The following is a 23,986-nucleotide window of genomic DNA, read 5'->3' as shown; positions in this document are numbered from 1 at the left end:
AAGAGACAAGAAGACAGCGGCGAGGTTTGGACAGCAAACGGGTGTAGCCGAAGCTCTTCTCGACAATAAGAGGAAGCGATGGAGCTCGGCAGTCCAAGTAATCCACAGGACATAGAAACGGTGGACCATTAGACTTGGTGAAAAATTGTCAAACGAAGGGAATGCAGTTTTAGGGCGCCAAGAAATTAGCTGGTGTGAAGAGAGAGAGAGGGAGTAAATGATAAAGGAAATGTAGGGAGGTTAACCAGGACTGAGGCCGGTTGGCTACCCTACACTGGGGAAAGGGAAAACGGGACGGAAAGATTAAAAGAAGAAGAGAAAGTCTACTGGGTATATCGTTCGGTCACTCAGTGCGGATCACAGACAGTGACTCAATCCAGTAGCCTTCAAATATCACATCAGAGCTTTTGTGGCCTTGTGTAGCTGCGATATGCGAGGCCATGGTCCCAAGATCTTCTTCAAGGTGAACGGTGTTCTATCTATCTGATTGAGAGCTGTGCAGAGGTCATGTCTTTCGTTTTGAAAAGATGGGCAGCAGCACAGTAGGTGTTCTATAGTTTCCTCGGCATCGCAGGCTTTACAGTCGGCGCTATCAGTCATTCCAATCAAAAACGTATATGCATTGGTGAACGCGACGCCCGAGCATAAGCGGTACAGCATTGTTTCTTCATTTCGCAGAAGCCCTGGTAACAGCCGCAGTTGCATAGAGGGGTCGAGGGAATGCAGTCGTTCTTGGGTGAATTCAGGTGTGTGCCACTTCTCTAATGTCATACGGTGTGCTACCTTGCTTAGGTGTTGGGCTGCGTCAGTCCTCGATAAAGGTACAGAAACAAGGGTTGCTCCTTCGTGTGCTTTCCTAGCAGCTTCGTCAGCGAGGTCGTTGACGCAGATACCGATACGGCCAGGCAGACACTGAAACAGGACATCGTATCCTTTCGCTATCACACGATGGTGCATTTCTCGTATCTCCGACATTAGTTGTTCACACGACCTGCGACGAAGAGATGACAAAAGACATTGCAAGGCCGCCTTCGAATCGCAGAATATTGCCCACCGACTAGCGGGTTGGTTGTTAATGTAATCAACGGCACCTCGGAGGGCAACAAGCTCCGATCCGGTCGATGTTGTCATGTGAGAAATCTTGTATCGGACGCTAATTGATCGTGATGGTATAGCCACTGCGCTGGTCTGAGTGGAAGAGCCATACGTATATATGTGGACTCGGTCAAAGTAGAAAGTGTTCAAACAATCCAGAGCTGCTTGCTTCAGGGCCAAGGCAGGCAGGTCGGTCTTCTTTCTTATCCCTGGATCCATGAGACGCACTTGAGGTTGTTCTAAAGACCACAAAGCTAAGGTTGAACGTGCTGAGGTTGTGAAGCCCGATTGTAGACTGGCACAATGGATGCTGACCTCGTTGGAGAAGGACGCCTGTGGTCGTCGTTCTGGCAGGCAGGCAAGAGAGCTTGATTACATGCGTGATACATTAGCATCGACAAGCTTAGGGCCCATGTTCGCCATGTAAGTCGTGATCGGATGGTCTCGAGCCATTATATTGGTTGCTGCTGTTGAGGCGCTCCGCGGAAGTCCTAGGCAAACACATAGTGCCAGTGCTTGCACGCTCTGTAGTTCTCAAAGATTTGACTTGCATGTTTTACCAAGCACGGGAGAAGTGTAACGTAGCAATCCGATGAAAAATGCTCGATATAACTGTAGCATGGAGCCCACTGCCGATCCCCATGTTTTCCCAGCGATAAACTTGAAGACATGAACAATAGATGTGAGCTTTTTCTTCAAGTGGGCAACATGAGGGCTTCAAGAGAAGTCCCGGTCCACAATGACACCCAAAAATCGATGATTTTTTTTGTAGGAGATAGGCTGGCCATCATTGCATACTGGATAACGAGACAATGGTTTTCGTAAAAGCGACTAATGCACATTTTTCTGTTGAGATGGTAAGACGTTGTCTGTAAAGATAGCGAGACGCCTGTGTTGCTGCTTTCCGCAGCCATGCGCGAACCTGCAGACGAGTGGCCGCTGATGACCAGATGCAGATGTCGTCGGCGTAGATTGAGACCCTCACTGTTTCCGGTAGGGATTCGGCCAGCCCAAGAAGCGCGAGGTTGAAAAGAATAGGGCTTAGAACCCCACCTTGGGGAAGTCCTCGGCATGTGTAGGGGTTGGTAGTCGGACCATCTTGCGTACGTACGAACATGGACCTTTGTGTCAAATAGTTTCTGATCCATCGATATACTCGCCCTCCTAGTTCAATTCTCAAAAGTGCGTCTAGAATGGATTGATGGGAAACGCTGTCGTAAGCGCCTTTCAAAAATCTGGAACGCTTCACGATTTTGAGTGTCATCCTTGCACAGACGCCATGCTAATCTTCTCTGTATCGTTCCAAATTTAGTATATGTACTTTGCAAGTACAGCTCGTGTGAAGAACTTGCGTTATATGCAATCAGCTTGCACAATACAGCGGTGATAAGAGATCACAGGGAGAGGTCGTCTGAAAAGAACTACGCATCAAAATCGCTAACGATTATGAAACTAGTATTCAGAAGAAATACAGAACAAGATATCAAGGTGCTACTTTAATAATTTCTTCGCGAAGAAATCATAACCTTAATGAACCGGGAAATTCTAGCATAAGAAAATGAACGAGATTCATTTATATTTATGATACTTCCTAATGCAAAATTTGAGCGCACCACTTCAAACGTGTTTTCATTTCGTGATATATTTCATGGCGCGGACAATCTGCCTCGTGCGGCATGCTGCTGACGGAGCGACGAGTTCCAAAAGCAGTACCACTCAAGTACAACGATAGGTGTGAGCAGAGTATGCGATCGTCGAAATTCTGCGCAGCGGATCAAGCGCGTTGGCTTTTATGCTTGGCTAGTCGATGTTTAGGGTTAGAAGGTCTCGAGGGACTCAAGAGACGGGCATTGCGCTCGGCCACGACAGACGACGGACCTGGTTGCCCACACCATGGAGGCAGGGGAAAAATAACTAAGAGGGAAGGTCACGTGATTCCGCTAGCCTCGGTAAGCCAACCTTCTTCGATGCCGCCGCTCCCGCTCTCTGGGGCCTTGTGCACGTACGGTGGCAGCTTCGTTGGATTCTCCCCAGATTGTTGCAGGACCATTCGAGATTGTTTGGTACGTGGTACCCTTTGGTGACACCTGTAGTCACATCCATGGAAGCACGTCGAAAGTAACAACTGGTTTATTGCTACCACGCACGTCGTTCCCCGTTTCAACTGCGTTGCCTTGAAATGTTGAGAATTTCTTGGGCACCTGATCCATGACGACAGAATTGCTAAAAGCGTCGTTCACTTGCGCTTAACCAACCACCGTTTGGTCGAGTGACCGGCGCTCTCGCATCTAAACCCATGCAAAATGCCCGAGCGTGGCCTCGTGCTTGATCAAATCAGCCGCTGTGCACCTTATACTGCGGTGTGTATATTTGCTTGCTATTTTGGTACCGCTGTCTTTCACTTTGAACCACCACGCGCACCTATGGAATTTTTGGTGGTTTGATACTTTACTTGACTGACATAACAAAGACTCGACTGCGTCACATACTCGAATCTTCAATATCCTGAGGTTGCTTTGGTCACGCCGCCCATGTGCTCCTTGTTGCGGCTCGAGGTGGCGTTTAGGCCACGAATCCACTTAGGATTTGGAGGAGATCCTGCCGCTGTCACCAGTTGTAGGAGTTGGGGACGGACTTCGGTGTGAAAACGCTTGGGAGATTATTTTACGTTATTTACATTGAGACGTCAATGAACAGTCGTACAGTCATTACGGGCCGGCAGCAACTCGGACGCTGCGGCCCGCAGCAAGCAGTTCGAGAAAGGTGAATCAGGGAATGCTCCAGGAATCCTCTTGCTGCTCCCGGTCTCTCTTTTAAGCCCTTCGATGTCTGGAAGACGCGTCATGTTCGGCCAATGGGAGAGTCCGCTCAGATGACGCCATTTTCGGCCAACGGTAGGCGCCCGTGCAATGGTGTCATACCCGGCGAAGAGAGTCGCCGCTTGGTCCCCCTGCGGTCTTGCCTTGCTGACTTACGCGCCATCACAAGAGCCAGGTGGGGCGATGGCGGACCAAGGCGGGCAGAAGTGGTCTTCCCTCGCTGGCTTGCAACGCCTTGGCACAATGAGCGCATGGGGGCTACGCTGCCAGGCCTTCCCGGTACATCACAGCCGTCCTGCTTCGGCACCCACTTTCCGTGCAACAGTGCCAGGCTATGCCCTCGCTTTCTGGAAGAGTCAAGCAGTGAATAGCTCCCCCGGCGGCACACGAAGTAGGGGCCGCCAAGTTGTTTGCACTTGTCGTGCCTCAGGAATGTGGCATCCGTGCTTCTGCATACCTTACTTAGCAGTGGTGCGATTCGATGTGGTCTGGGGAACTCGTAGTAGCCTCAGGAAATGGCCCCATATATAACACCACCAAGCCCATCGACGAATATGCCCGGTAGTAGGCATGAATGAAAAAGGTTTTTTGTTTACACTTGTGACGTTGGCTGCACTTACGGAAGCCCACTCCATGCAGGAGCATAATAAACGTATCAGTTGACATCAAGATACGACAGTTCCACTGCATAATAGCTTTCCACCTTTAATAGCGTGGTTTTTCCTACGCCACTCGACTAGGGAATGTAATAACTTCAGCTGCCAATAAAAGCCGTCGAATACGTCGCAACATCCCGCCCATAATATCGTATCGTTCCGTCGCCCTCCACGATCGATGGTATGGAATAGGTGACCGTATAGCAACGGCAGTATCCCAGGTCCGCGCCGGTCTTTGGTGCAATTCGACGTTGGCCCTTTTCATGATTGGTTCAGGCTGTCAGGGACAAGTAGAGGGGCCCTTTGGAGACTCGTCAAGAGAAGGTGTCAACCCAGCGTTGAATTCGAGATGCGCATTGATGAATGGGTGGGGCAGCCTCATGCTATGTTTAATTAAGGCCCTTTGTCGTGTTGACACCGTAACAGTCTGTTCCTAAATGCCTGCCACAGATGCAACCAAAGCAAGCCGACTCACATCTACCCTTTGCCTATCACGTGGCTGAGGCCTACTGCTCCTCTATATTCTTTTTATCACTAGGCATCAAGATTGTCACGTGACGCTCTCTGAAAACTTTCTCCGGCTATCAAGGGAAAGCTAGGGGTTGCGTCGCTGCTGCACGTGTGTGACAGCGCCAAGCAGTCCGGCAGCGTTTGACAGCATGTTTGGTTGCATGTAACAGACGCTGTATCGACGCAGCTTCCATGTGCTGAGATATCGCGTTTGCGCGATATACGCGGCAGGGAGGAGCCGCAAAATAAATGAACCATTAGAATCACTGGCGCGTACTGTCTTATTTAACTGTTGCTAACAACGCGTTAAGGTTTTCTCTACCCGAGTCTACAGTAACGTTGATTAAAACGCCCGACTCTTTTCAAAGGCGTTCTCAGTTGGGTACGGTTTGCCTCTGTAGTTTTTCCCGGATAGCCACAGACAGTTGCCCGCGAGTGTTGTGCATTCCTTCCGCCATGGACCACATCCTCAGGCTCCATTCAGTTGGATCTACAGCGTTGCCACTGGAGAGCAAAATGTCAAGATGCTCACATTTACTTGTTTCCTTTGGCGCTGACAAGTGCCAACGGTTTTCCATCGGTCTCGTCTCATGCACCACCGAGGCGCAACGCGTGCAACACCACTGCTGGCGTTCATCATCGCGCGAGCCTCGTGACACGCCTGGTCTCAACGCTGCACGACTCCAATCAATCTGCGCACCTGCAGTTGCACGACCTGCTGTGTCAAGCCATATCGTCCTCACCTAATGTTAGAACACAGCGCGAGGATCTAAGGTGCAACGCATAACCTTGCTATCGCTTTGAATGGTTCACTGAAGCGAAACAGCGGTTGTCTTCTTTTACTTTATTCTACTTTCCAACTTGTAAAGCTGCGGATATTTCACTTTGTTTGGCACCGTTCAGCCTCAATGACTTCAGCTGCAGCTGAAGAAGTGTAGCTTCTGGTACTGCCGCATGTTGGCGAATCTCGCAGACAACAAAACGCCACAATGCTTAGGGCAACGCAGAATAAGTATCTGTTATGCGCATCCAAGAGTCACGTCAAAATATTTTTTGTCTTCCTCTTAGTAAAAAGGCCTATTTTATTTTCGCGAGGCATTGCAATTCTGAATGCGCTGCTTACTACTTATAAAATTTAAAGCACCGGTTCGAAAGATAGCCTGCTGTTAAGCAGGACATCTTTTGTGGCTGTGTGACTTGGCCTTTAAGTGAAGAATTTGCGAGCTTTGGCTCTATGCGCAGCAGCCGTTCATGAAGCTTCGGCATGTTATGATATTAACGTATAATGCACCACTAAGTTATGGTCATCACACCCTATGTAATCTTTACATTTCTCTCTGATAAAAGTCCCGCCAGCCCTAATGTGGGCATTCCTTCGAAGGTATGCTTCTCGTCAGAGTCCATCGAAACCCTAAAAAAAAAACAGATGCGTCATGTACTCGGATGGTGGGAAACATGCTTCTAAATTCTGCTCAAAAGCCTTTTGAGCTCTCAGCAAGCCTTTAGATTTCCCGATTAATCACTTCATTTTCAGCATCCGTAAAGCCATTGTGATTTCGTCCAACGCGCATTGGATGTTCATTTTCCTCTTGACTGCGAGTTCATTGTGTTAGCTCCTTAGAAGGTGCTCGCTGAAGCAAAATATTCCATTATTGCAAAAAAAGAAAGGAGCACGACGTTTACGGAGGCGAGCACCTAATCTTTAAATAGAAAATTTGAAAACAACTTGCCAATTTAAAACGGCGTGCTATGCTACAGATGAAAAACTTCGTAACTCGGTAATGCTATAGAGACCATTTTGCCTAAAAAAAATGTGTGCGCTGCCTGACTCGTAAAAGAGATGAGAATATTAAACAACGTACTACATGCAAACGCTGAATAGAGCTATTAGAGTCATTTCTTCACAGCAGTGAACTGCAGCAGTCAATGACTATGTGGAAAGCAGTGCTTCAGTGAACTGCAGCAGTCAATGACTATGTGGAAAGCAGTGCTTTAGCAAAGATAAGCAAAACAACCCATTTTGTATAAAGCAGTTCTCGGGAGGTATGCATAATCATTTCACGGCAAACCACTTGTGAAGAAAGTTCCATGAACGCGGGATTGGTGTCCGTGCTCGGTATATCGTAATTCGCTCCTGTTTCGGATCATTTCCTCTAACCGCCACTTGAGGGCTGGGGAAATTTTAACTAGTAACCCAGCGGTAATAGCGTAATCGATGCATCAGGCAATAAAGAAGACATGTAATTCTTTTTAGGCGTCGAACGTCCTCAAACACGATCCAAGTGGGTCACTTGCTGAAACCAGGTTGTAATGAACCACGGCGTGATGAGATTTGGAAATGTGCTGGCGTAAGATGGAATCAGCTCGCCCAAAGCAGGGGTGATTGGAGGTCATTGGGAGAGGTCGTCTGAGAAACATTACGCATTAAAATTGCTAGTGAGTAAAAAAACTGCTCTTCCTCTTCGAAGAGGGATAAATATATTATAAGGATAATATAAGATAAATACTATCTTCTGAATTTAATTTCGAAGAAACCACAATATCAATAAACTGGAAGAACTGTACGTATACGTTCATTTCGTGCTATACTGGCAGGTGCGGACAATCTGCCTCGTGTGGCACTTTATAAATGAAGGGAAGCGTTGCGAAACAGCTTACACTAAAGCACAACAACAACGGCGAGCAGAGCTTTGGTGATCGTCGAAAATCTGGTCTGCGGGTCAAGCGCGTCAGCTTTTTTTCTTGGCTTGTCGGAGGTTCCAGTGTCATCGTTGGTGCCCGCGTGGCTTCCAGAAAGTACTACACAATTGGACTCGCACATACGATCAGATAACAATACTACGGCGCCATTTCGCAGTCTAGTGCGGCACTCTGCTTTCTTCCTCACCCTTTCGCCATACTCTCCTCCACCGCTTTCCTCCTCGCGCTCTCTGCTTTCATCTCCCGCTGCGCTCCGCATTCGCTTGCATCTTACGCTTTGCTCGTTCCCTCGGTTACGAGGGACAACGCTGCGACGACCGCCGTAGGAACGGGCGCCTCATAACTGCGTTCTAAAACGGTTGATAGTGACGTCACATTGTTTTGTTTGTGCATTCATTACTCGAATGCGAAGCACAAACCTTTGCCAGCTGTCCGCTGTTATGTATGATACTTGCTTCTTCTTCAGCTGCATCATGTGCATAATTTATTTCAATAACAACCACATGAATGCTACAAACCCGTTGTGGACATCGGCGCCACCGCCGTCATGCGGTGACGCTTTCGAACGCGCATGCGCAAGTCGTGATAGTTACTGTTAGAAGTTCTGCAGGGACGCGAGAGACGTACACTGCACACGGCCTCAAAATACGATGGAACTGGTGTCCCGCACCATGGAGGAAGGAAACCAAAGTGAAAACTAAGATGGAGCATCACGTGATTCTGCTAGCCTCGGAAGCCAACTTCCGAGCAATATACGCGGCCCTTGTGGACGCCCCTTGCCTCTTGTGTAGGATTCTGCCCACATGGTTGCTGGACTATTCGAGATTGTCTGGTACGTGGTAACCCTGGAGGCACGTGCTAAGTAAGGGGTGGATTTCAGCTACCACACGCATGATCCTTTGCTGCAAATGCGTTGCCCTGAAATAAGCAGAAAGCTTTGGACGCCTCACCCATTCCACCAGCATTTTTAAAAGCGTCGGTGATTTGAGCTTAACACCACCATTAGTGGAGTAGCTAGTGGTCTCAACTCGAAAGCCATACAGAATGCCCGAGCGTTGCTTGGTGTTTGGTGAAATCAGCGGTCGTGCACATGCACTATTATCTACGATTGTGTGAAGCGATCCCCTTGCGCGGTTGAGACCTGCCAATTGAGTTCTCGCCAGTCTGTTGAGATACAGAAGGCACTGAGGTGAACGACAACGTCCACTGGGACCGTCTGCCATAACAGTGGACTTCAAATATGGTCAGAGTCCCCGTCTCGCCATTCCATCGTTGGGCGCGAGATGGGACAATTTTTTTCAGACAGAAAAGCGGTCGTTGCGGAGCCTGGACGCTCGCTTGAATGCCTGAACATGTTTGCGGAGCGAATGACATTATCTTGTTTCCCAGGAGATGCCCATAAAGGCGAAAAATCGCCATTGGAATTGCGACTCGGTTGCCTTCACACGTTTGCAGTGCGATAAATCTCCTAGTATGCTTGAAACTATCCCGAAACGTGACCAGACGTTCTTTAGGTCGTTGTGGCAGGTTGTTGGACACAATGTTGGTCAATTCCCCGCCGCCTTCTTTCAATACAGCATTGGCGCCCTTCTGCTGCTTAGAAGACGAGCCGCGTCGACGTTATGTGCGGTGGTTCGGTGCCTTGCCTGACTGACTTACAGACTCGACCGCTCCACACACTTGAATTCCTTCGCTGAATGTCGGCGCGCGTTGGCCACGCGACTATGCGAGCATGTTCCAAAACCGCCGCAGCAGACGCAACCAAAGCCCGCCGACTAAAGCTACCACTTGCCTGTCACGTGACGACGGGTCCATCGTCCCATTCCTCTAAACGTTTTATGATTAGGCTTCAACATGTCAAGCCGCGCTCCACCCTCCTCTTTTCCTTCCTCCGTGCTCCTAGTGTTGTTGTTGTTGTTGTGGCCTGTGGCACGTGTGGCTCCTACCCACGATGGGGGATTGGCCAAGAAATGGATGGATTATTCCAAATTAATATATAGCATAAATTTCCTAAAATCTATGGCAATAGCATTGAATAGGGTTGAATAACAGTGTATTTTTTCCGCAATGGACAGCACTCGGCTCTGCCGTCTCCCCACTACAGCGTTCGTCTTCCGCCGCCAGTCACGAGCGTCGTACGCAAGTGTATTTGCGTTTCTGTGTAGTATAGGTGTGTTTGTGATGCACCGTAAAGCCCGCACTGGTCTGAGTGGAAAATATAGCATAGGTCAGGCTAATTATATCTAGAGTTTTGCTTTCGCGCTTGTTCCCTCGCTCTCGTCTCATGCACTACCGAGATGCAACGCAGGTAAAACAACTTCCGTGACGGTCTTTGTTTACCCTTGATGGTTGCGATGTTCCATTACACGTCGCTAGAGTCGCACGCATTCACAAAAATCTTTTTCCCCTTTCCTTGGTTGTTTTCCCTCCCTGGTTCTATCCATCTCTAACCAACACACACTCTCCAGCTTAGGTCAGAGAGAAAGGAGGAATCCTTGCTTCGGGCTTTCTTTTAACAATTCCCTTTCTCCTACAGGCGAATTTCTAGTACAGTTTTTCGTTTGTTTGCCAGAGTTCTTATCAATTCATTGCAAAAAACACAAATTATCTTTCCCACGTGCTCCTTTCCTTATGGTCAATTCGTGGTGTCGCTTTTCTTTCTCGACTGCGGATTTACTAGCGTAAATCAACGTGGTTCCCAGGGTGGTAGTGAGGGGTGCTATGTCCAAATTGTCGGTAAACAAAAAAAAACTATTTATCGGAAGCATAGCCTTGGCTGGTCGTTGTCTTTACGGATACGAGAGAAAGCGAGGTTGATAAACAAGGAATGTGATAGAACTTGATGCCGTACTTTTTCTTGCATATTTCGTCGACGCTCGAAAACCGTCCAAGCTATGCCTAAAGAAATAATGTCGAACACCTCTTCATTCCTTTTTCTGAAGTAATTCACAAAACATTGTTACTCACACATTGGTGCTTGGTGTTAAAGCACTTTTTTTCTTTCTAAGGCGACGCATAACACTCCTAAGCTGAAACAAACGTGGACGGTCCTGCTTAGAGTGGCTCTACATAACAATGTAAGAGAGTTTTGCGATGATAAATAAGTTACAACGATAAAGTGATTGCACCCCTAAATCTCAGCATTTTCCTAGTGAAAAATAACACCTACCGTACAAGCCATTGCAACCTAGAAGAACTTCTCGCTTTTCCATTTGCATCCAACAGCACTAATCACTCAAGGTAGTGGAAGAAAGAAAAGTGTGACACCTTATAGCACTTGCGGAATGTTAACTGATTACCATTACATATATCAACAGAGGAGTCTGAGAAGTGTCATGAGTCTATTCATGTCCCCAGTACCACGAAGGCGTCTCTGAGCAATCCAGCGATATCAGGCGTAACGTTAAGAGACAACAAGACAGCGGCGAGGATTGGAGAGCAAATGGGTGTAGCCGATCTTGTCGACAATAAGAGGAAGAGATGGAGCTCGGCAGTCCAAGATATGGCTAGGACATATAAATAGTGGAGCATTATAGTTTGTCAACGTTGGCTAAACGAAGCGAACACAGGTTTTGGACGGCAAGAAATCACCTGGCGCTAAGAACTTGCATCCTAAGACTTTCGACAAACGCTCAATGGCCGCTTTCCAGCACACGCTTTCACTGTAGCCTCCTCCTCCTCTTTCATTCTCATTCCCTCTGCTTTCATCTCTGCCCGCTGCACTCCCCGTTCGCTTGCATTTTCTCTGTGCCCGTCAGCTAGGTTACGACGGGCAATGCTGACGCTCGCCGCAGGAACGGGCGCCTAAAAGCGGCGCTGTAAAACGTTTGATAGTAACGTCGAACTCTTTTAATCGTGCACTTGAGTGCTTGCATCCCCAACACACACCCTTTCCTTCTTTCTGCTTTTACGAAACCTACTTGCTTCTAATTCAGCTGGATTTATGTCCATGATATTTTATTGCGATAGGAATCATATCGAGGCTGCAAGCTCGTTGGTGCCATTGCCCCGACGCCATACGGTCATGCTACCGACGTGTGCATACATGGGCCGTGATGCCTAGGCTTACAAGGTTTCGACGGACGCGAGAGACGTACAATTCATTCGGGCTCAAAAGAAGACGGAGCCGGTTGAAGGTACCATGTAAGAAGGGAAAAATACTAAGAGGTAGTGTCACGTGATTCTGCTAGACATGGCAAGCCAACCATCTGTGACACAACCCTTTCCGCTCTCGGTGTCCTCGTAGGCACCATTTGCCTCGTGCGTAGGATTCTGTCCACATGGTTGCTGGACCATTCGAGATTGTTTGGTACGTGGTATCCTTGAGTTGCGCCTGCCGTCACAGCCAAGGAAGCACGTGGATAATAAATCGTGGTTTTCCGATACCGCGCGGGTCGTTCTTTGCTTCAAATGCGTTGCCTTGGAGCTTGGAGGAAGTATTGGGTGCCTAACCCATGACGGCAAAATTTGTAAAGGCGTCGATCAATTGCGCTTAATACACCACTGTTCAGTGGAATCGCCAGAGCTCTTGCACAGAAACCCACCCAGAATGTCTGACCTTTGTCACGTGCTGTAGGAGTTGAGGACGGACTTCGGGGTGAAAGACTTGGGAGGTTTATTTACATTATTTACAGTGAGACGTCAATTAACAGTCTTACAGTCATTACGGGCCGGCAGCAACTCGGACGCTGTGGCCCACGGCAAAAAGTTCGAGAGAGATGAATCAAGGAATGCTCTAGGAATCCTCTGGAATGCTCTTCTGCTGCTCCCGGTTTGCGTCTTTTAAGCCCTTCGGTGTCTTCGCTTAAAACGACGTTCACTCAAAGGGCGAGCCCGCTCAGATGATGCCATTTTCGGCCTATGGTAGGCGCCCGTGCGATGGTGTCATATCCGGCGAAGAGAGTCGCCGCTTGGTTCCCCTGCGGCCTTGCCTTGCTGACTTACGCGCCGTCACAATAGCCAGGTGGGGCGACGGCGGACCAAGGCGGGCAGAATTTCACGCTGCCGTACTTCTGCCTGCGGTCTTGCCTCGCTTCCCCTCAACGCGTCGGCACAATGGGCGTATGGGGGCTACGCTGCCAGGCCTTCCCGGTACATCACAGCCGTCTTGCTGCGGGAGCCACTTTACTTGCAACAGTGCCGGGCTATCCCTTCGCTTTCTGGAAGAGTCAACCGTTGAATAGCACCGCCGGCTACACACGAAGTGGGGTCCGCCGACTTGTTTGCACGTGTCTTGCCTCAGGAATGTGGCATCCGTGTTTCTGCGCTTCTCAATTAGCTGTGGTGCGATTCGATGTGGTCTGGGGAAATCGAAGGGGGCTCAGAAAAAGGTCCCGTATCTAACAGTGCTTGGTCAAATCAGCTGGTGGCCGCATTAAACTTCGGTGTGTATTTGCGTTCTATTTGCTCTCTTACGGTTTGAACCACCGCGCGCACCTTTGTAACATGTGGTGGCACAGTGGTTTATCTGACTGACATACCAACAACTCGACAGCGTCACGCGCTTGAACCTTCATTAACCTGAGCATGCTTTCGTCTCGCCGGCCATATGCGCCTGCTTGCACCTCGAGGTTGCGTTTAGGCCACAAATCCACCAAGCCCATTGAAGAATACGCCCGGTAGTAAGCATGAAGGAAAAAGCTTTTTTTTTTCACATTAGTGCACTGGTTCCAGATACGGAAGCCCACTTTATGCAGGAACATATTAAAAGTCTGAGTTCACATCACGACACATCAGCGTCACTGCACGAAAGGTCTCCGCTTTTAATACCATCGTCTTCCCTAGGCGACTGGACTAGGGAATCTGATGACTCTATCGCGGCCAATCAGAATCGTCGAATACGTCGGAGTGTCCCGCCCATGATATGGTATCGTTCCGCCGCCCTCTACTTTCGATTGTATCCAATCGCTTACCGTATAGCAACCAGGGTTTCAAAGGTCCGCGCCGGTCTTCGGTACAATTCGCCGTTGGCCCTTTTCTTCATTAGTCCAGGCTGTGAGGTACAAGTAGATGTGCCTTTTGTGGAGTCGACAATAGAAGGTTTCAACGTTCCGTTGTCTTCGAAATAGGCACCGATGAATGGGTGGGTTCGCCTCGCGGTAATCGTTTATTTAGGGGCTTTGGTCGTGTTTAGGCATCACAGACCGTTCCGAAATGCCCGACTCAGATGCGACCAAACGAAGCCGACTAGTGAGCAGTGGCTGCCTTTTCTGCACAAACTAAATTATAACATCGAAGCAAGGTTTGCAGAGAGTGAGTTCGTAAATTTACATGGGTTGTAGCGAAAATCCTCGCGGTTCTGAAGCCACACCATTCTGTGTTGATACCGAGCTTTTTAAGTGTTTTTATTATTGCGTATTCTGGCTGCATTGATATATTCAGAGCTCATTTCCTATGTTCCCTGTGCATGTTGTAGTGCCATACCACGTGCCTATCATCGAGGTGACGAGAGCTCCCACTTCTGCGTGATGAATCAAGAATTCGACGTGGGTGAAGTTATCATTCGCCCCACCTGGTTCCTGCCTACGAGGAGTCGACAAAAGGGATTTAAGGGAGAACCGACCCATTCTGAGCAGAGAGAGTCGCCTCCAGCCGCCCAGTCGGTCTGATGCGCTGTTACAGCTACATGTACGCTGGCATCCACTACCTGTAAATATTGTAGAAAGTTTTTCGTTTCTTCTTCGTCTGCGGAAAGTGTCCGTCTCTGGTCCTCCACCCCGAAGTCGCAACAGTGGATGGCAAGCTCTGGGATTCGAAGCCAGATAACACCCGCTTCACCACTCAATGGAAGCCATGAGGCCTACCGGTGTCAGCTACTTTGGAAGGGGTGAGTGCCTGACGTTTGCCTTTCGCATCGCACACCTCTCTCGCACGCCTAAATGCTAAGGGAAATTTCTAAAGTATTCTGAAAGGGTTGTAGTGGTTTTGTCTTAGTTCGCTTCGGGCCTTGCATAGATTTCCGGCTTCGGAAGCAAAGCTAATTTAGAGCTAAAAGCATAGACGAGCCCTCAGATCACGATGGAGAAGCTCAGGGTGCCGGACCTTGATGTTTGTCAGGAGATGGGCATTTCGGTTGCCACGGCAAGGCGAAAGAAAGCCATTCTGTACGTTATGAGGGCACTAGAGGAAACGGGGGGGGGGGGCAGTCATTGAGGTTTGGGGAGAAATTCTTGAGAGGAGAAGCGAGAAAGAAATTTGTGACGAGGCAGAAGAGCAGAAAAGCCGAGAGGAGGCAGAGAAGAAAAAAAGGCGCGAAAAGTGAGATCATGTTTTTAAAGTGATCGAATTGCAAGGAGAGCAGAATCGAATCAGCTCGGTGCATTCAAGTTTTCTTTCCAGCGAAGACAATATGCCTAAACTGGGAATAGAGGATCTGATGCTGTCGTAAGTGATTTCGAACGTGCGTATAAAATGATAGGGATGCACGAAAGTCTTTGGGCTCAAAAACTTCTTTTAGTTGCCCCAGGAGAGGCCGCGGAAGTTCTAGCACGTTTGTCTATAGACTACGAGAACTGCGGAAAGGCAAAAGCAGCGCTTTCTCGCATATGCCCCTCTCTGTCGAGGAATTTCGACAACGGTTTGGACAGGCAAAAAGGCGCAGTGAGTCGCACCCTGAGTTCGCGTACGAGTGAAAGTCTAACTTAATAGAGTGGCTCAGCAGGGCAGAGGTGTAAGGCAACCTCGGCAAGGTGCTTGAATGCATAGTACTGGGGCAGTTTTACCACGATTTTCCAGAAGAAGTTAGACTTTTGCTGCAGGAGAGGCTTCCAGAGAAGGCAGAACACCTTGCGGAGGAATATTACACGCGCCGAAACTTCTGAGAAAAACCTATTCAGGAAGATAGGCTAGAAAAAAAAGGGCAATTCTCTAAAGCGATTTTCGCCTCGCAACCCAATTTCGCAGACTAAGAAATCACCTACGAGTTCAATCTAAGAGTATACACTAAGGCTGAGTTGGTGAGGGAACGGCTAGAAGAGACAGCACAGTCGGCTGGGGCCACTAAAGCTAAGGCCGACGTAGAGCGTGCGTTCGGGACCCGGAGACCAATTATCTGCTTCTGTTGCAACAAGGAAGAACATATTTCCTCAAATATGCCCTCAAGGACATACTTCCGCTAGTATTAGGCAGTCATAGGGAAAGCTGAGGCTACTCGAGCTATATAACCAGGATGTTGTGGTAAACGGGAAAATGTGCAGGGCTCTTCGCGATTATGCCCAATTTTAAAGTGATATCACTAAAATTACTGTGTGTTACTGTTTAGTCTCCGTTTGAGGGCTCAAACTCTTCCGTTTTTGAGTTTCACGCAAATTAGGATATGATAAGTGTTTAGGCTTTCAAGCTATATATAACGTATTCCTTAAAAATTCTCATACTGTTAACATCACCGTTAATAGGCGGATAATACAAAGAAACAAATGAAGGTTGAACCGAAGCCTAGGCGTGGATCTGTGACCGTGACGACACGGATTTAAAGTATTTCTTCGTATTGGGGTCGTTGTAGTGCAGTAATATTCCTGGAATAAGGGTAAGTTTAATGTTTGGCTCTGTAATAACCGCAGTGTAGCCCACATTTACCGATAATAAATTAAGCAATGCCAGAGCACACGCCGCAAAAATCAGTGACGTCACGACGGGCTACAGTGGTTAGAGGCGTCCAAGGCGGCGTCGCCACCAACCTTTGTTGTTGGAACTTTTTCTGGCTGCTCCAGCAGCTTCTCACCAAAATATTCTAAATGCTTTGTTTCATTTGGTGTCCCACAAACATAACCTGATAATTCAGCTGAAAATTTATTACTTTTTCAAAATTTGGAGCTGGGCCATATTCAAATTTGGAGATGGGCCAATTTGAAGGGTGATGGTGGGCCAAATTATATTTGAGGGTGGGCCGACTTAAATTGGGATGTGGGCCAACTGGAAAACTGGTGTAGGACAAGTTCAAAATTGGGTTTGGTAAAACTTGGAATTTTGGGGTGGTCCAATGCCTAAGTGAACGCTGCTGAGTGTCCTTCGAGTTGCGAACACCTCGCCGTTAAGCGAGCGATTTGAGACGCTTTGAGGGTTTTCGTTTGGCGTTGCCAAGGCACAGTCGGAACGCTGGCGACAGCTTGCGTGGACAAAGAAGACGCGCACAACACAGGCTTGCGAGAGCGAAGGCGATGGTCACGTGGCAATGCGGCAATGCACTGTGCCCTCACGCAACACATTCACGCGCTACTGCAGCAGATGTTCCATTTCGCCCCCTCTGCTCCGTCGAGGTGCGCTCGTTCGCGGTATTCTGGCTCTATAAGTCTGATTGCATTGAAGAGGTCGGATGGGGCGAGAAAATCTGACAATTGTGTACTAAAGCATAAGAATTGTTTGCCACCGGAAAGGCCATGGGTAGACGGGCATAAGCTAGGAAAGGAAAGTGAGCAAAACTAAGCAAAAACGAAGTCGCAGCCGAGGCAAACAATGCTTATGCGTTAGTAGACAATTGTCAGACTTCCTGTAGTTTTTTTCAATTATCGACGTGCTTTTTTCCTGCCTCTCTTTTCTTTGCTGAACGCAAGTAAGAAAAAAGTATTTGAGACGTTTCAGCAATATACGTTACACTCTTTGTTTAATCCTTCCACTCACTATATCTTTCTCTTTCTCTAGCCAACACATACACCCTCCTCCTTAAGTCACAGGCAGAAAAGGATACCTTGCTTCTGCCCGTATTATAACAATACCCTTTATCCAACAGGCGGATGTCTGATTAAGTTTTTTTCTGCTTCGATTTGCAACAGTGCTTATAAATTGATTGCAACAAAAAAGTAGAAATCATCTTTCCAACGTGCTCCATCTATTACCGTTGCTATCTTATCTTCCTCGATGGTGGATTTCTTAGCGCGAATAGATGTGTTTCTCTATGCTATTGGGACGGGCGCTAAGTCGAAACTTGTCGGTAAAAATAAAGATTTATCGGAAGCGTTACCTTGAATACTCGTTGTCGTTATGTGTGGGAGAAAATGGGAAGCTGAAACAAGTGTAGTTGTGTCTTGCATCAACGCTTAAAATCGTCCTTGCTGTGTCGTAGAAAGAATGTCGAACATCTTTTTTTTTTCTGAAGTAATTCACAGAACGTTATTATCCAAACTGGGTTGATCATTTGCGCTGGGTGCTAAATAATGTTTTTTCCAAGGCGACGCGTTGACACTTCTTTATCCCCATTGATTTTTTTTCTTTAACGCTAAGTTTGATGAAACGTGGAAGTTCCATTTCAGAGTCGCTGTAAATTACAATCTAAGATTATCTTACAATGAGAAATGTCTTACAATGATCAAGTGATAACACCACTAAAGCTCAAAATTTTGCTAGCGAAAAATGGCCCCTATGGTGCAAACCAGAGCTACCAAGTACTACTTCTCGCTTCTCTAGTTGTATACGGTAGCACTAGCCACTTAAGGTAGAGGAATGAGGAAAAATGTAACACATTAGAGCGCTCGTGGAGTGGTAACTGACTACCGTTGCGTATATCACCAGAGGAATCCGAGAAGTTAAAGTACCGTCCGTTTATTCATATCCACTGTAGCACGAATGCGTCTCCCAGCGATCCAGGGATATCAGGCGTAACGTTAAAAGACAAGAAGACAGTGGTGTCGGCTAGAGAGCAAACGAGTGTAGCCGACGTTCTTGTCGAAATTAAGAGCACCAGATGGAGCTGGACAGTCTATGTATTACGCCAGACACTTAAACGGTGGACCATCAGAGAGACAGCTAGAACAGTTGCCGATCACATTACGTAAATCTTTGCCGTCATAAACGCAGTTTTATGACGGCAAAGATTTACGTAGTGTGATCAGATTAGGAAATTGGCAGGCGTAAGAGGGAATTAGCTCACACAAAACAGGGGTGATAGGAGATAATTGGGAGAAGCCGTCAAAGAAGTGCTGAGCTGAGATACAGAACAAACTATCAAGGTGCTATTTTAATTATTTCATGTCGACCAAATCAGTATCTGAAAAAATCCGAAAAATTCCAGCATAAAAAAAAAACTTTTAAGGGCACAAATTATTTTACCGCGTAGAATCTAGGGCTTGCCAATCACGTCACTATGGCCTGCTTCTCCTCTGTATCCTTTTTTATGAGTAGTCTTCAAGCTCGTCACGTGACGCTCCCTCTTAGTGTGTTCCTTCCTCCATGGACCGCACCCTCACGCTCCGTCCAGTCGGCTATGGAGGGTTGCCACTGCAGCGTTCGTCTACAGAGTCGCACGCAACTGACCTTGCGTTTCCGTTGAGGATAAGTGTGCATGACGCACCGTAATGCATACAGTAAACTGAATGGAAAGGATGGTAAATATCGCGGGCTGACAACAGTTATGACACGCCTGGTCACAACGCAGCCATGTCACCCTCACCTAGTGCAAAAATACAGCGAGAGGATCTGAAGAGCAACACAAAACCTTGCCATAACTTTCGCCCATGTGAATCAGTGGTTCCATTTTTTACTTGATTGTTTATATTTTTCTTTACAGCGATGCTGTTTATGTGAACTCTGTGTCGTTGAGGCCGGAGTTCGCTGAAACTATCATCATCAGCAAAAACTCGAGCATCGTCGTCTTCTTCCACAGTTGGCTCAGATCAGATGGTTTTCACTTCACGGCAAACTATGGTTTCATCACTGGCGCGCAAGAAAAGAGACGGTGCGAATCGCACGTGAAAAATGAAAACACGGCAACACGCAGACAGAAACCTCACGCATTAAAAAAATCACTGGAAGATTCCCCAAACGTAAACACTCCTAAGGCTTGCTCACCACGCGAAGCACGCAAAAGCGAAAATGAGGTTAAAGAATGGCAAACAAAAACTTACAATATAGACTCCTTGCGATGTTTGACTGGCGTAGTGTAGCAAATGGTGTAACAAGCAGCTTCCCTGTTCGACCATCTACACGGAAACGAAAGGATGGTGATTTCTTCACCTGCTTAAAGCTGGCTACATCCCGCTATGTACGACGCCGTTCACCCTCGAAAATTGCAGCTGCAGAGAAGTGCAGCTTCTGCTACTGCCGTCTGTTGGCGAATCTCTGAGAGCGCCAAACGCCGCAATGCTTACGGCAACGCAGAACCGATTGCTACCATGCGTATGGAAGAGTCAGGATGAAATATTTTTTCTCTCTTCGTTTTTTAAGTGAAAAGGCCTAAGCTATGAACGGGTTGCGTTATAATACTACTTGCGCAACGTTCTTTGCACAACAGTTTTAGTGCATTTAACAAAACAACCTGCAACAAGCCAGAGAATAATTACCGGCTTTGTAACGTAGCCTTTTGGCGACCAAGATGGTCTGTTGGCTCCATTTGCAGTGCAACTGCATGGTAGGCGAGATACTATGTATAGCATATATTGTGGAATTTCAAGGTCATCTCATGTTTGTGCCAACAGGCGCCCGAAACTCACAAAAAAAAAAGATGCATGCGGCGTCATCTAGCCGGATGGAACGTAAAATGCCATAAATTCTGCTGAAAATCCTTATAAGCTCTCGGGAAGCTATGAGTGTTCGCGAATATTGTGTTTCGAAATCCCTCAAGTCCCTTTCGCTTGGTTCAACATGAATGTGTGTTCAATATCCTATTGAGCGTGACCTCATTGTGCAAATTCCACAGATGGTGCTTTCGGAAAGAAAATATTCAATTATTGCAGCAAAAAATGAACACGACGTTTTCGGGGGCGAGCACATAATCTGTTAACTTTGAACTTCGTAAAAACTTCCTTCATTAAAAACGCATAAGTTTGCACGATATCTTATACATGCCATATTTCTATACACTCAAGTCCTGTAGATAACATATTGCGCAAGAAAAAATGAGCCTGTTGCATGACTTGTCCTGACAGATCAGAATATTAAACATACCATAAGGAACCCCTCGAAACAGCCGTTAAAGTCATTGCGTCATAGCACTGAGCATCAGCATTCAATAACGATGCGGAAAGCAGCGCATTAGAAAAGCTAAACGAAACAACGTACCCTTGCTTATAGCAGTTATCGGGAAGTATGCAAAATCATTCCATAGCAACACACTAGTTAAGTAATTGCCGTGTACGTGGTATGGGTGTCCCTGCTCGGTATATTTTAATTCGCTTGCCCTTCTGACCTTGCCTTTACCAGCACCTTATATATAGCTAGGAAAATTTGAAATAGTAAGCCAGCTATAATAGCGAAATCGACCAATCAGGTGATACACAATGCATGTAATTCTCGTTTGGCGTGGAACGTTTTTAAGAACGCTCCAAGGCTGTCACTTGCTGACAGCGGGCGTAATTAAAGCATGCTATAGAATTATCGCACATCACTTTGCAACCACAACTGCCCGCGACGCTTACTTTGAAATCCTTGCGTAGAGAAACACTCGGTGCCCTACCAGTCTGTGAACAAGGATCACCAGTGACTATGCGTGCAGTTCACCATTAACGGGTGCTAATCGTGATCTGCACCTACGCCGCGGACCGGACCATCTTTGCAATATCTTATGGATCGGCTCACCTACCGAGAGGGCTTAACACCTGCGTCACCTCCGCCGCGGGTCACAGTGCCATACAATTTGCCACTCTGCTTGTAAATTGATTGGGAAAAAGATTTCGACGGGCTCTACTTATTACCGTCAATTCGTCACGTCTCTTATCTCGCTCGACTCTGGATTTATTAGCGTGAATCGACGCGTTTGTCTCGGTGGCTGTGAGAGGCGCTCTGTCCAAAGCTCTCAGTAAAAAAGGAAAACATTTATCGGAAGCGTAGCGTAGAATAATCATTGTCATTATTTGTCCGAGGGAAAGGGGAGCTAAAAGAAAAAAATGTGAAACGATGTCTTCGTATTTGTCTGTTGCGCGTTGCATCGACGCTCAAAAACCGACCTACCTACAGATATATATATATATATATATATATATATATATATATATATATATATATATATATATATATACATAGAGAGAGAGAGAGAGAGAGATGGCGTCGCAACACGGTCACGCCATCACTCCGGGCTACAGTGAACACGGCGTGTATGCCATAGCCACGACAGCTGGTGCCGCCGTGGTCTTCGGCCGAAATATTTTTTTTCAAGGCGCAGCTGCACACAATGCGCGCATCGAACCTATTCTGGACGAAACACCATGTGATTACCACTAGCGTGTTAACAAACATAAGCCACTACAAAATTCAAGCTCTGTAGGAATTTGAGCGTGCGCGAGCGAGAATTTACCTCTAGGAAGCCAGTAGACCAGGTATTCCTACTTATGCACCACTTTGTATCTCAGACTATATCCACCCGCAAGTGAGGGAAATCCCATGACATTTAATTTTACTTACATTATTATGAATACTACGCATACCTGGGTTATCCGTGTCACTTCTCTTTACTCGGCTGTGGGCAGCGCAAGATTTGCAAGCCATGACAACCTGCGCTGCGGTTAGCTGCCCTTGTAAGTGTTTTATAGCACTTTCAATGGCTGCCTGCTCCGCACTGGTTAGTGAGCGTGGCTGCAGCTCACAAAACACCTGTCGAATTTCAGTCGATGGGGCGGAATAAACATGCAGATCTCTACTGCGTAGCGGCATTCTGACAGCTTGAACTATGTGCTGCTGGTAAGAAATATGTACATCATCCCATACCCACGGGTCCGCTTCCCGTATTACCAAGTCGCGCACAGATAGTCGTAAGTTCTACACTTAGATGCTCCGTTCATCGGCAAAACAAAAAAAATAAAAATGGGTAAGGGATCTTTCATTCGTTGATAGGATATCACGTTTACTCAATTTTGAAAACAAGGACTTCTTTAGCGACTTCGGGTTCACGAAACCTAGGTATCTGGCCACGAGTTTCTGACCACGTTAGTCAAAATAGCGTAACTTAGGCCTTCTACTACATCTCAAACTAAACCACACAACTAAAAAAATAGTGGCAGTTTCGCCCGAAGGGCGAAGCGTCCATTGCGGTAGCAAATTATTAGACAGCTATACGACGTAAGGATACTAGTTCTATCGGCCGTATGAATTTCTAAACCTTCGCTTACCAACCGAATTAACAAGCATAGTGTCAGGCGCGTACGAGCAAACATGAACACATCTCATGACTGCGGCAACTGCGGCAACGGATGATGGCTGCGGCAACCCACCATAAAAATGCCTGCGTGAAGAAGCGCAATAGCAGCAGAAGCGGGCGAATTCAGCTTCGTCGTGCCTCTCGCTTCTACGCGAACTAAGCGGTGAGGACACAGCGCACACGAAGCTATCCGCACCTCGGCGCACTCAGTCCCTCGTTGCACATCGCTTTCAAGATAGTACCCGCGTATACGCGCCATTCGCAGCCGTCTTCTGAATAGAGCATCCCCCCCCCCTCTCCGACCCGGTGCCTTGTGCTCGACGGAAGACAGCGCGCTCCCTCCCCGCCTTCCTCCCTTGCACGCTATCACTCGCACGTACACCATACGGCGCGCGGCCACGATGCTATCGACCTTGGACTTTACGCGCAACATCACATTACGCCGACGGCTACCGCGCAAATGCTCATGGAGGGTCAATATCATAAGGAGCCAACAAGCAACATAGCACAACATAGGGGTAATTACTTGTAAGTACTTATTGACCCAAAGACATGATAAATTAACCGCAATGAAAATGGATGAAAGGAAACCAAAAGGAAAGGGTGGGTAACGATCCCATGTATTCTCATTACGCGTGCGGTGATGTAACGAATTCATATACATGCGGCACCGTTTTCCCATCTGCTTTCCTGGGTATTTATCTTTTACTACTAGAACTAACCTTGAATGTGTTAGGGTCACCACTTACCAACCTCGGCGACGGATGTGGGAAATCCTTCCTGCCAGAGGCGACATGAGTACGTGACGCCTGCAATGACTGCAATGTAATTGCCATCGCAATAAAAGGCACCGAAAGTAAGCTTGCATGTAAAAGGACGCGGTGAATTAGCGTAGGGCTATGTAAACAACGGTAGTAATGCGTAAGGTGCAGTAAAAAGATGCGGAACGAAAATTGCGGTAAACAAAAGTAAGCATTGTAATGTGACCTTGTTTTTTTTACTGATATTTAGTATTGCTAATTTGCGTCTGCGTTTCGCGTAGTGCAATTTTGTGCTTGTCAACATAAAAGAGTACTAGAAATGACTCCTTTATAGTAAACTGTTTTTATGAAACCTAAAAGCAACCCTGTATGAAGCTGGAGAGTTTA

The 23,986-nt window shown here is 47.3% G+C and overlaps 1 long non-coding RNA gene and 1 other non-coding gene across 3 annotated transcripts in view; both read right to left on the bottom strand.

Moving 5' to 3' along the window:
• Positions 1-23,986, bottom strand: part of LOC135916392 (uncharacterized) — a 365,570-nt gene that overhangs the window by 261,470 nt on the left and 80,114 nt on the right. The gene's annotated exons all lie outside the window — the stretch shown is intronic.
• Positions 2,325-2,427, bottom strand: LOC139048178 (U6 spliceosomal RNA). Its single transcript, XR_011507611.1, has one exon. It is a non-coding gene; the product is annotated as a U6 spliceosomal RNA (small nuclear RNA).

Source organism: Dermacentor albipictus, chromosome 7, assembly GCF_038994185.2.
Source record: "Dermacentor albipictus isolate Rhodes 1998 colony chromosome 7, USDA_Dalb.pri_finalv2, whole genome shotgun sequence".
Classification (NCBI taxonomy): domain Eukaryota; kingdom Metazoa; phylum Arthropoda; class Arachnida; order Ixodida; family Ixodidae; genus Dermacentor; species Dermacentor albipictus.
This window is presented reverse-complemented; position numbering and strand designations above follow the sequence as displayed.